Source organism: Dasypus novemcinctus, chromosome 3 (assembly GCF_030445035.2).
Source record: "Dasypus novemcinctus isolate mDasNov1 chromosome 3, mDasNov1.1.hap2, whole genome shotgun sequence".
NCBI lineage: Eukaryota > Metazoa > Chordata > Mammalia > Cingulata > Dasypodidae > Dasypus > Dasypus novemcinctus.
This window is the reverse complement of record NC_080675.1, coordinates 90,102,014-90,113,297: the sequence shown is the minus strand read 5'-3', so window position 1 is coordinate 90,113,297 and position 11,284 is coordinate 90,102,014. Positions and strand designations below refer to the sequence as shown.

General features: G+C 37.5%; 1 long non-coding RNA gene across 1 annotated transcript; it reads left to right on the top strand.

Moving 5' to 3' along the window:
- The first annotated feature begins 1,504 nt into the window (after window positions 1–1,504).
- LOC139437957 (uncharacterized) lies at window positions 1,505–10,642 on the top strand. The gene is made up of 3 exons (XR_011647815.1): window positions 1,505–1,599; window positions 3,529–3,601; window positions 4,666–10,642. It is a non-coding gene; the product is annotated as an uncharacterized lncRNA (long non-coding RNA).
- Window positions 10,643–11,284: the final 642 nt, after the last annotated feature.

Here is an 11,284-nt window from a genome sequence, read left to right as displayed (position 1 = left end):
TAATTAATAAGTAAATGTAGCAAGGTCACTAGATCCAAAATAAATATGTAAAATGATTTGTATTTGTATTAAGGCAAATCATGTAAAATTGCAGATATTCAAGTGTATTTAATATTATATAAATGGCAGTGTCCTATGGTTTGTAGTAATAGATGTTTGCAATAAACAGTTGGAAAATGAAATTAAGAAACAGTGTGAAAAACATCAAATTTATAGAAATAAATTAGTTAATACATGTATAAGACATCTACAGTGGGAACAACAAGACAGAAGTGGAAGAAATTAGTTGAGACGTAAATAAATGAATATTTATTCCATGTTTATGGGTTGGAAGACTCAAATTTTTTTTTTTTTCATGTGTCGGGGATTGAACCAGGGACCTTGTATGTGGAAAGCCAGTACTCAATCACTGAACTACTTTGGCTTCCCTACGTTGTTTTTTTTTTTTTTTCATTTGTTTTGCTTGTTTGTTTTTTTGTTTTGTTTTGCTTTTTCAGGAGGCACTGGGAACCAAACCCAGGACCTTGCATGTGGGAGGTGTGTCCTCAAACACTTGAGTCACATCTGCTTCTGACTCAATATTTTTAAGAGTCAATTCTCTTCACTTGATTGACAGATTCAAATCCAGTCCCAATAAAAACCACAGATGTTCTCTTTCCTGCTCTCTCTTTGGAGAGACATAGTATGGGTCAGTGTTTTATGTATGATGGTTATACCTCATCAGTCATTTTGTCAGAGCTTCATAGGTTAGCTCTGGTCAATTTTCTCTGGGTTATCTTTCTACTGCAGTTTGCAATTTGATCTTATGACCTGTTTCTGACTTACCTGGGAGAAGTAGCTGTTGCAGAAATGGAGTAGATTATGGAAACATGGTGTATTTGTCAGATAATATATATTTTAAAAATATTAGACAAGTATGTTTTCATTCCCAGTATGCCTTAAAATTTTCCTGGTTGTCCTGGTTGGAGTTGGGGGATGTATGTATACCAACCATTGAAGACAAGATATGTGTTATTTTAGAGGAAAAATCCCTAGAGATAAGCATTTCCTTAACTTTTGCATTACAAGAACTTTTGAATATTTACAGTTAGAAAATAGTCTGAAAATAAAGAATTTTGATTTGCAAAGCCAGACTCTGTTGAAATGGGTGGTGGAGTAAAAGGTGGTAGGATTTATATCATCTGATAAACCACATTTTGGAAGACTGACCTTTGAAACAGGAAAGAGCACTGGACTTGATACAGAGATGTTTCCATCATAAGATGAAGATGGTACCAGGGTTATGGTACAGGGTCCAGGAATGCCCCTATGCCTTTGCCAGAAAAAGTGGTAGATAGCAGAAGGCATAGAAAAGCAGAACATGTTTATGCTCCACTTCCCATTTGTAAATCTAGGAGAGGTTTACTGTTAGATATAGAACATGGAAGCATGATGTGGCAGTCAAAGTGGAGTAGAAATGTAAGAGTGGTGTCACCAGAGAGCTAACACTCCTTATTTCCAACAGCCTAGTTGTGGAATGCTGGATATCCAGAAGCTCCTGTGTGCCTCCAGGTGAGGGCGATGGAGAAAACCAAGGATTAGAGGAGGTCTGATATTAAGGTATAGTAAGGTGTAGAAGGTGTTGCAATATAAATCTTATCAATAGTACACATGCCTAGAGCGGACCAGGTCCATGATGAACATATTACACCACATACATACACACATAACTTGTATGCCATTATCTCCCTTTAGTATATACCCTTCAATGGAGCCCTCTTTTTGATCAACTCATTACATCATTCTATTTATATATTCCATTCCCTTCTCTCTCATAAACATTTTATTATAGTAGACAATTATTGCATCTCATTTAAAATTTGCCCATGTTTTGCTCATAATGCTCCTTTAGTTTTTACAACAAGTAGAATCTCTCCTTTCTTTCTCAATCTCTATCATTACTTTTACACATTGGTTTAATATACATTTATCTGTATGAATGTATTAAACAGGATAGGCCAGTCTAAGTTGCATTGCAAATAACCTCCAGGTGTTGGTGGCATAGAAAATCACTTCTGTTTCTGGTTATACGAAGTCTATTGCAGGTCTAAGTTACCTTCCAGGGTTGTTGTCCTCTGCAGAGTGACTCAGCAGTCCTTGCTGCTATGATTCTGTGGCTCTGTCTTCTCATACTGAGACTTTCTTTGTGACTTCTTTGGCAGGGTGAATCCCCAGAGGTTTTCCCTAGTCTCATCTCATTTTATCTGCCAGAATTATCATGTGATCATGAATAGCTACAAGGGGATTGAGAAAAAAAGGAAAGAAAAAGCAGAACACTGATGACAATGTACCTCAACGTTGTCTTCACTCCTGCTCTATACTTTTTATCATAATCTCATGAAATCTCCCTGACCTATAGCTTACTTCACTCATCTCTTCAGGAATCTTTTAGAGTCACATGAGCTTGACCTGGTTGCTTGAGAATTGAGAATAAAATAAGCATGAATTTGGTAAATTTAACACATAGGAATGACTACTGCCTTTACTTACCCAGTGCTTACGTTTTGCCACATCACTGTAGGCCTTTTGCCTTCCGTGGAGAATGGTCAGTCATGCCAGCATCATCTCACCTTTACTCCTCTCTGAGTCTTCTATGGTGATGCCATTTAGGAACAAGTGTGCCACTGTTGACTCTTACTGAATGGTCACTCAATTACTCATTTATTCAAAAAATATTTATTAGCCACTTTTCAATTGTCATGCTCCAGTTTAGGTGCTAGGGATAAAGAAATGAACACAAAGAAAGTTCTCTGCCATTGTGGAGCTTAAGTTCTTTTGGAGGAAGACAAAGAATAAACAAAATATAAGTAAAATATATAACAATTATTGGGACAAGCCTGGGAAGGAAAATGGAGGGTTGGAGTTTTACATAGGGTAGTCATGGGAGTCCTCACAGAGGATTTGACAACCAAAGAAAGTGAATGAGTGAACAAGGGAGGCAGGAACAGCAAGTAGAAAGTCTCTAAAGTAGGTGAGCATATAAATAAACAGGGTTGGAGATGAGGTTGGAGAGGCTATGAGGGCCAGGTGAAGGGTGGGGTTTGTGTGACATCATGATCCCTGGCTTTTTCTCTGGGTTAGATAGGAACCCATTGGAAGGTTTTGAATGGTTACATAGTCAAGTGACATAATATGACTGAAATTTTAACATAATCACTCTGATTTATGTGGAAAATAAATTGAAAGGGGCCCAGAGTGGATTCAACAGTTAGGAAGCATTTGAAATAATGGATAAATGATGATGGTGGTATAGACAAGGTATGAGTAGTGTAGGCAGTGAGAAATTGCTTAATTCTTTCCACAGTGGATTGCTGATGGATAGGTTGATAGACGGATGTGATGTATGAGAGAAAGAAGACATTCTGGGTAAATCCAAGGTTTTTGACCTGAATAATTGGAAGGAATGGAAGAACATATTGGGGGAGTAGTGGTATTAAGAACTCAGTCTTCGGCTTAACTTTGATATGTTAACATTGACATTCTTATTAGATACCTGAATGGAGATGCCCTGGAGGTAGCTGGATACAGGAGCTGCAATTCATGTGAAGGATCCGGGCTGGAAGTATGTATTTGGGCATTTTCAGTAAATGATTGCCTTAAAATCTGTGAGATAAGATTGGTTTTATAAAGGGATTATTTTAGATAGAAAATAGGATATATCTAAGGCCTCAACCCTGAAGCAACTCTATTATTAAGACGTCTTGGAAACAAGGAGGAATCACCGAGGTGAAAGAGAAATAAGAGTGCTGTGAAGAAGGTGCTTCAAAGAGAAAGCAGTTGTCAGCTCTGGCACATGCTGCAGATAACACATGTAAAATAAGGACTGAGAACTGAGCATTAGCTTTAAGCACTCAGAGGCCAGGAGAGGCAGAACCACTGTGGTTGTGAAGGTTGTGCCTTGTGTGAAGTTCCCAAGTCCAGTGGGAGAGTGGAGGGAAAATTCTCCCTGCATCTGATACATCCTCATGGTGGACACAGCTACACAGTATTCACCCATCCAGAGAGTCACTGTTTTCTAATTTGCACAAAGACATAATGTTTGTTAGCTTGGGTCCTGTTGACAAAAACACTTTCTGGGTCAAAGTCTGGAATAGGTTCAAGAGATAATGGGAGGGGAAGAACTGGAGACTGATATTTTATCAGGAGTGTAGCTAATAAAGGGTAGAAGGAAAATGAGTTGGTAACCAGAGCGGGACTTGAATCATAAATCATGGACATTTTATTATTATTATTATTATTTTACTTCGAAAATGAGAGATTTAGTACTATGTTGATTCCTAATGGGAATGATTCACTACAGGAGGGGGCAGTATACTTGCTTTGTACCAGACATTTTCTATACATTATCTCATTTACTCCTTCCCATTGGAAGGGGAGGAAAACAGGGGCAGAGATACTAAATGCCATCTTTAAGGCTACACGCTTGTTGTATGTTCACCACTTTATTCCCTCTGCCTAGAAAATTCTCAGCACATGGTAGGCAGCCAATTACTATTTTTTTTTTTTGCTGTTAACCAGAACATGAACCTAATTGTTCTAATCTTGAGCTCTTCAACTTTATTTCCTTTTTTACAGAGGTCTGTCTACACAGGAGTAGTTTATTTGTACTTGTTACTTCTCTTATAGATATAACAGAAGAGTGACATATTAATTCACAAGATGAATCTCCCTGAGGACATGCAGCATACTTTTCCATGTGTGTGTGTGTCATCTGCCAGGGTTTGGTACCATTTAGGTATTCAATATAATCAAAGATTTTATTATGTGAGTTGTGTTAATGTTTATTATCCTGCCAAATAATTCATCCAATAAATTTACATTTAAAATATTTTTAATGCTGATTTTTTCTGATTATAAAATAATATATGCTCATTACAGAATTTTTATAGAAAATATGGAAAATAGGAAGAAGGAAAATAATTCACTTCTAATCCTACTATCAAGAGACAATCACTTTTTATAAATATGGCACATTTTATCCTGCCCATTCATTTAGAAGTTCATTGTTTTAGAAGTCAATGCATAATAGTAATAGCAACCACATTGCTTGTGCACATACAAGGTGCATTATATTCACTTCAACTTTGCAGCCAGCCTTTGAAGAGTGTTGTATACCACTTCATAATTTTCATGAAAGAGAAAACAGAGTCTCGGAGAGATTGAGCCACTGGCTCAAGGACACAGGTGCTGTCATATTAATGCCCTTTAATTCACCCGTTTGACTTCAAGTGCTGTTAAATCTAATTTTCTCTGGAGTTGATAAGGGTCTATTCTGCTCTTAAGTGCCTGTCACACACCCTTTAACAATTAAACATTCTTCTTGAGCCTTCATTGAAATCCCTGAAAGAATCAGAGGCTTCCTCTGCCTCCTCACTCAAGGCTCTAAGCAGCCTGCTTTGTAAACATCAGTTGTTTCATGGGCCTGTTGTTTTTTCTCTCTAATAATTCTCAAGTTAAAGAAAAATGTTCATTTGAGTTACCTTTTTTTTTTTTAATTCACAGAACCTAATACAAATTCTTGACACGATGGAGATGCTGAATAAAAGTCGTCTAATTGGTGTTTCCTTTCACGTCTGGAGCCTAATCTTTATGCTGCATTTTGGGTCTATTCACTCTTTTTCTGGCATTGAGGGTCAGGATAGGGTGAGGTGAGACAGAGAACAGTTGAGGACCTTCTTTTCTGTTTCATAACCTCTTTTAAGATTCTTATGGGGGAAAATATACAGCACTTTGAAGGCAGGCGGCAGAGGTAGACTGTGTTGCTAAGTGTGGTTTAAGCGTTTAATGTATTGTGTGGGTAATGACAATGGGCGGCTCTTAGCAGAATCAGTGGTTCTTGCACTGAAATGTTGTTAGGCTTATTTGCTGTAAGCAATCCCTGCTGTGTTAAAAAGGGAAATAAATATCCCAGTTTCATTTTAATAATATTTTTGCTAGGGAAGAGAAAATCATTTTTTTGAGATACTAGCTTTTAAGCAGCCTGCCAAAGTTACTAGTAGCATCATTTGTTACACTGGCTTTAAAAACAAAACCCCAATTCCCATATTCAGTGTGTCTGTTCAGAACCCACTTTATTTTCAACACTCAGTCATGCCTCTGCTGATCTTTTGTGTTGCTGCTGTGTTGGCATTAGCTTTGCTATTTATGACTTCTGCATTTCCAAAACATGTTTTTTATTTCAGTGCAAAAATATATTTGACCAATCCTAAAAAACTTTGCTTATTTAAATCCAAGTCCTTCTGTAGTTGTTTCTGCTTTTGTTTTACCAAATTTTGGTGGGTGACAAATCCAGATCGGGGAAGGGAGGAGGTTCCATTTCATTTCTATTCCATTAAAAAGGATGTTCATCGTTCTTTCAATTTTGGGAAAATACCAAACAATTGTTTACCTTAATGATCTAGTGACATCTATGTGCATTTCAGGTGAATATTTTAGAGCACATTCCTGACCCATTTTGTTTATGCCTTTAGATTGTCCAGCTGCTCTCATATCTATGTTGGAAAATCCACATGGTCCCCCAATTAAGTATCAAGGCCAGGATTCAAAGTTTGGCTCTACAACTTGCTAGCTTACGTGTTCTGCCTGCTTTGACTCAACATCTGGCTCTTTCTTTTTTCTTTACAAGTCCCAATATTTGCAGCATGCCTGCCATGGCCTATTGCCTACCCATTGAGTCCCTTTCTTTTCAAGACTAATTACAAAATGAAAATGCTAAGCATTACACTTTCTTGACATTGCTTCCGTTCCTGAAAAAACAATGCACATTCTTATTTGTTCACATGCTCTCACATGCCAAGATAAGTGTTAGGTTAGTGGTTCTCTGTCATGGGCTATTTTGTTATTGATTGTGACAACTGAGCTTAGAGGAGGAGTACTGGCATATAGTGGATACAGAACAGGGATGCTACTAAACATTCTACAATATGTAGGACAGCCCCCCAACAACAAAGAATTATCCAGTGCAAAATGTCACTAGTGCTGAGATTGAGAAACCCTGTGCTAGGCCCTGAATATACAAAGTTGTACAAAACACAAGATGTGTTTGCAAACAAAGTGAACATATTTTACAGATGTTATAGCAAAAGACAGTACTGGTTAGGATAGAGAAGGCATAAAATGAGTTCTACCAGGACTGGAGTAGAGAGAGCTGTCAGAAATTTTCCACTGCAAAGAAAAAGCTACATCTGAGACATGAAAAATTATTTGGAAATTTTCTTGGTGTGTAAGAATGAGGTAAAGAGTGCATTCTAGGTTGAAAAATAAATGAAGCAAAAGCTGGAAGGCAGAGCAGCACATCAAGTTTAGAGAAGGTAGGGCAGAGACATGCCACCAGTGACTATCAGAAATTTTATTACGGAGGGTTTCATATACATTTGCACATTTTTCCCCTAGAAAGATTATTTAACACAATGTGGAGAGAGGTGTCTGGATTGAACATTTGGAGATTGGAGCCATGAAGCTAGTTAGGAACTGGGGTAAGGGAACTCTTAAAGACCAAAGACCAAATCCCCTTCACAGATGGGGGATTGGAGCTTTGAGATTTGAATGAAAACATTAATGTCAATACATCTATATGCACTGTCTAGGGAAAGCAAGGCACTTGAGTGATACAATTTAACACATAACTTGATAATTTAATAAAGTACATAAATCTTGATTGAAGCCTGAAACAGATAAGACATTGTGAAAGGCACTATAAAGGATTAATGATTTAAGCATGACATCTGTCTTCAAGAAACAATTATAATTTCTAGAACGGAATAAAAACTGTCCAAAGTATAAGGTAGAGTATAAAAACGTAACTGAAGTAAATGTATCTTTACTAAATACTCTTTATGTGCAGGCATTTAGTTGGATCCATTGGGTTTGGTTTTCAACAAGGCATGATTCTTTGACTGAAGAAGGTCCTAGTTAGAGGTAAGTGGCTTGTGAGGGTGCAAAGTCCTCAGGAGGAAACATTCTATCTATCTTCCTGAATCAAGAATGCTTTTGGGATACAGTGAGATCTGACCTAGCACTTGAATGGTAGATGGTATTTTTGACACAGATGATGAAGTAAAGGTATTTTGGGGAGAGGAACCCATGAAGGCACAAAGTGGGCAAGACATTTTGCAGATTGGGTGAATTATCAAGTTTATGTAGGAAAGGTATAGAATGCCAGGCTGGAAAGGTAGAATGAAGGGATATGGTGAGGATTTTATTGAAAATTAAAGGCAATAAAGGGTCAGTGGGTGTTTTTGAGCAGAGAAATAACAGTATTATCAGGCTCTGCATTATTTCTCTAGTTCCACAAGAAGTTTGGACCTACTTAACTCCCTTCCCAAAATTTCAACCCTGCCCAATTTTTCATACCAGCCTAAATGAACAGCTGATAGTATTTAAGCAGCTACAGCATTTCTACCCCTAAATCTAATAGAACTTAGCCTTAGCCACATCCTCCATGACCCATGAAGTTACCTGCCATTCTTATTTTTATATTTAATGCATTGGATTGAGAAGCTGAGTTTTCCTCTTTGAAACTCTAGTGCTGTCTATGGCCTGAAATCTGACTGAGCCTGCCATTCCCTTGGAACATTATAATTTTCCTATTGATTGTGATGTCTTGTCCTACTTTTTGTGACCAGCTGTATGCCAGCTCACAGTTTTCTTACTGTTTTCCATCTTAGGTGATAAGGAATCATTCTATCATTCATCTTTTTCAGTTAGAGTCATAAAATGAAAAAATAATAAATGTTAATTTTGCAGCAGCAAGGGGATTTATACAAAGAGAGAGAGTCAGGAGGACACTACAGAAATTCAGGCAAGAGGTAATAAGGGCATGAACTGAAGCAGTATCCAAGGAAAGAATAAGATAGAAAGGAACATTTAGTAAAGAGAGAGGCAATAGAACACACTGATTGCTGAATTAATAAAAATAAGTGAAAGATTTGTTGAGGCATAATTTGGTAGTAAAGCATAGGGAGTGGTGAGGTAGAAGTCACAAGTGACTTTACATTCCATAGTTGGGTGACCAGAAGAAGAGTGATGTGGTCATTCAACTCCACTGAATCAGGGATACCTATTTCAGAAAAAACAAACGGAGAACCATGTAAGGGGTAGGTGGAATTTTGGACTGAACCACTCTCTGCTTAAGTAAAATTTGGATTGAATTTGGATTGGGATGTGTTGAACATAAAGGTAAAGTTATTAGAAAAACAATGTGGAGGAATGTGGATCATTGTGTAAGGAGGAGAGGAAGTACACATGCTGATTAAGGAATCACAAATTCTGGTGGGATACTTAAAAATCCCTGGAGTAGAAGAGGAGGAATATAAAAAGAAAAGAAATGGTTTGAAGGCAAAATCTTGGGGCGTGTCTACTTCTAGATATGTATGTGATAGAAAGACCCTTGGTTGGATCAGTGGCTGTGGTGAGGACAGCTGACTGAGAACAGGGGAGAGGGGAATTAAAAAAGCAATGCATTTGCTAAGCAAACTCAGTTTCATGACAAATTCCTTAGATGTCTCCTCTCCTTGCAACCAGAGTTTTCTGATACAGAAATTCTGTAGCCATCAACCAGTTGGCTTCCCAAATTTCCAGATCTTTTATTATTATGTTAAACAACACGAAGTTGCCATTTTAGACAAAAAAAAAAATAATTGAATATTTGAAATTTTTTAATGGTTCAACCAAATATTGCAGTGGATTTCCAGTGTGAGATAATCCCAGAGGACACTTCAGGCAAGTAAAGATGCTTGGTTCTCAAACCTCAACCACGTCTTCAGCCCAGAAAAACTAAGCTCTACCACTTGTGGATTCTAAGAATTGCTTTTTCACATGAGGAGAAAGCACTACCTTGGCTCTTGTGGTCTTTAGCTAGTTTTGTTCACTGCTGCCCACTCCATACCTTCCTAAATATCAAGACTTCATTCTTTTTGTCTTAAGCTTTCACGTGGTGTGGGTAAAGAATAGTGGGGCCCATACTAGATAAGTCAGATAGGGACCCACCAAATTCTCTGAACATAAACAAGCATGGCTCCAGCTATGCCATCTCTGGCAAGTGATTGTTTAGAAGTAAAGGGAAATCCTTTTCAGAAATAATAGAAAGTACATCCAGCCTTACACCTGGGTGAGCACAGGGGCTAAATGATAAGCTAAGTTGATGTAGTTCCTAGGTAGCTTCTAGATGCTCAAACAACATCCTTCAGGAAGGTGCAATACTGCCTACAGGTCATTGTTATAAAATAGGCATCAATACAAGGCTGCCTATTTTCCTAGACATACCCCAGCAGTCCTTTCTCACTGTCTTTCTCTCTCTGTATGTCTGTCTCCTCCTTTCCTGAGCCAGGTAAAATATCTTTGAAGTTTGGCAGGGATGCTCCTTTTCCTCTCAGTTTTGGCCAAGATATTTAGTTAATATCCCAATCCTTTCTCTTTTGCCTTCTCCATAATACCTCGCCATTTCCCTGGTTCTTTTGCAACAGATCTTGTTGAGACTTTACAAACAACTAAAGTTAATCAACCAAGAAATAGCTTTTTTTCTCCTTGAAGAGAAGGTACACTTAACTTTAAGATTAAACTTCTGCAGCCAAAAAGCAAACAAACAAAAAAAGAAAAAAAAAAAGGAAAGAAGGAAAGACATATTAAATTCCCATATAAAGCAATCTTGAACTCTCATAACTTAGCACAATAGGTTGTTCTAAAAATGGTTAATGATGGTAACTTGTCTTCATAGTGTATTAAAAAGAGTCTCTTGGTTTGCCAGGGCTGCTGTGACAAATACAATACACTGTTGGCTTAAGCAACAAGAACTTATCATCTTATGGTTTTGTAGGCTAGAAATCCAAAATCCTCAACATGGGATGTGTTTTGAGATAGGTTTTGTTGCATAAGAGCTTCACTGATAGAAACATTTTCTGTGAAGGTTTACTAGATTGGGTGAAGAAACAAGGAAAATGCAATCTTCCTTGCAGTAATAGGTGTTTATCATGTAAAGTTTGGAAAGATTTGGATCCACTTATTGAAGGGCATTGTCATTCTTCTCACTTCTTTTTGTCTGATAGGTCACTAGATGATGTCTTCTAAAATAAATGTAAATTTTCAAAATTACAGTACTTAAAAAATTGCTGGATATTTTTACAGCAAAACTGACAAAACCTGAAGCCATTGTATAAGCACTAATTCTCTTGGGAAATGTTCAGGTCCTGGGGATTTGGGCTACCAGGGCTGAAAGGCAAATCATTTTCATCTACAGCTCTAAACTGAA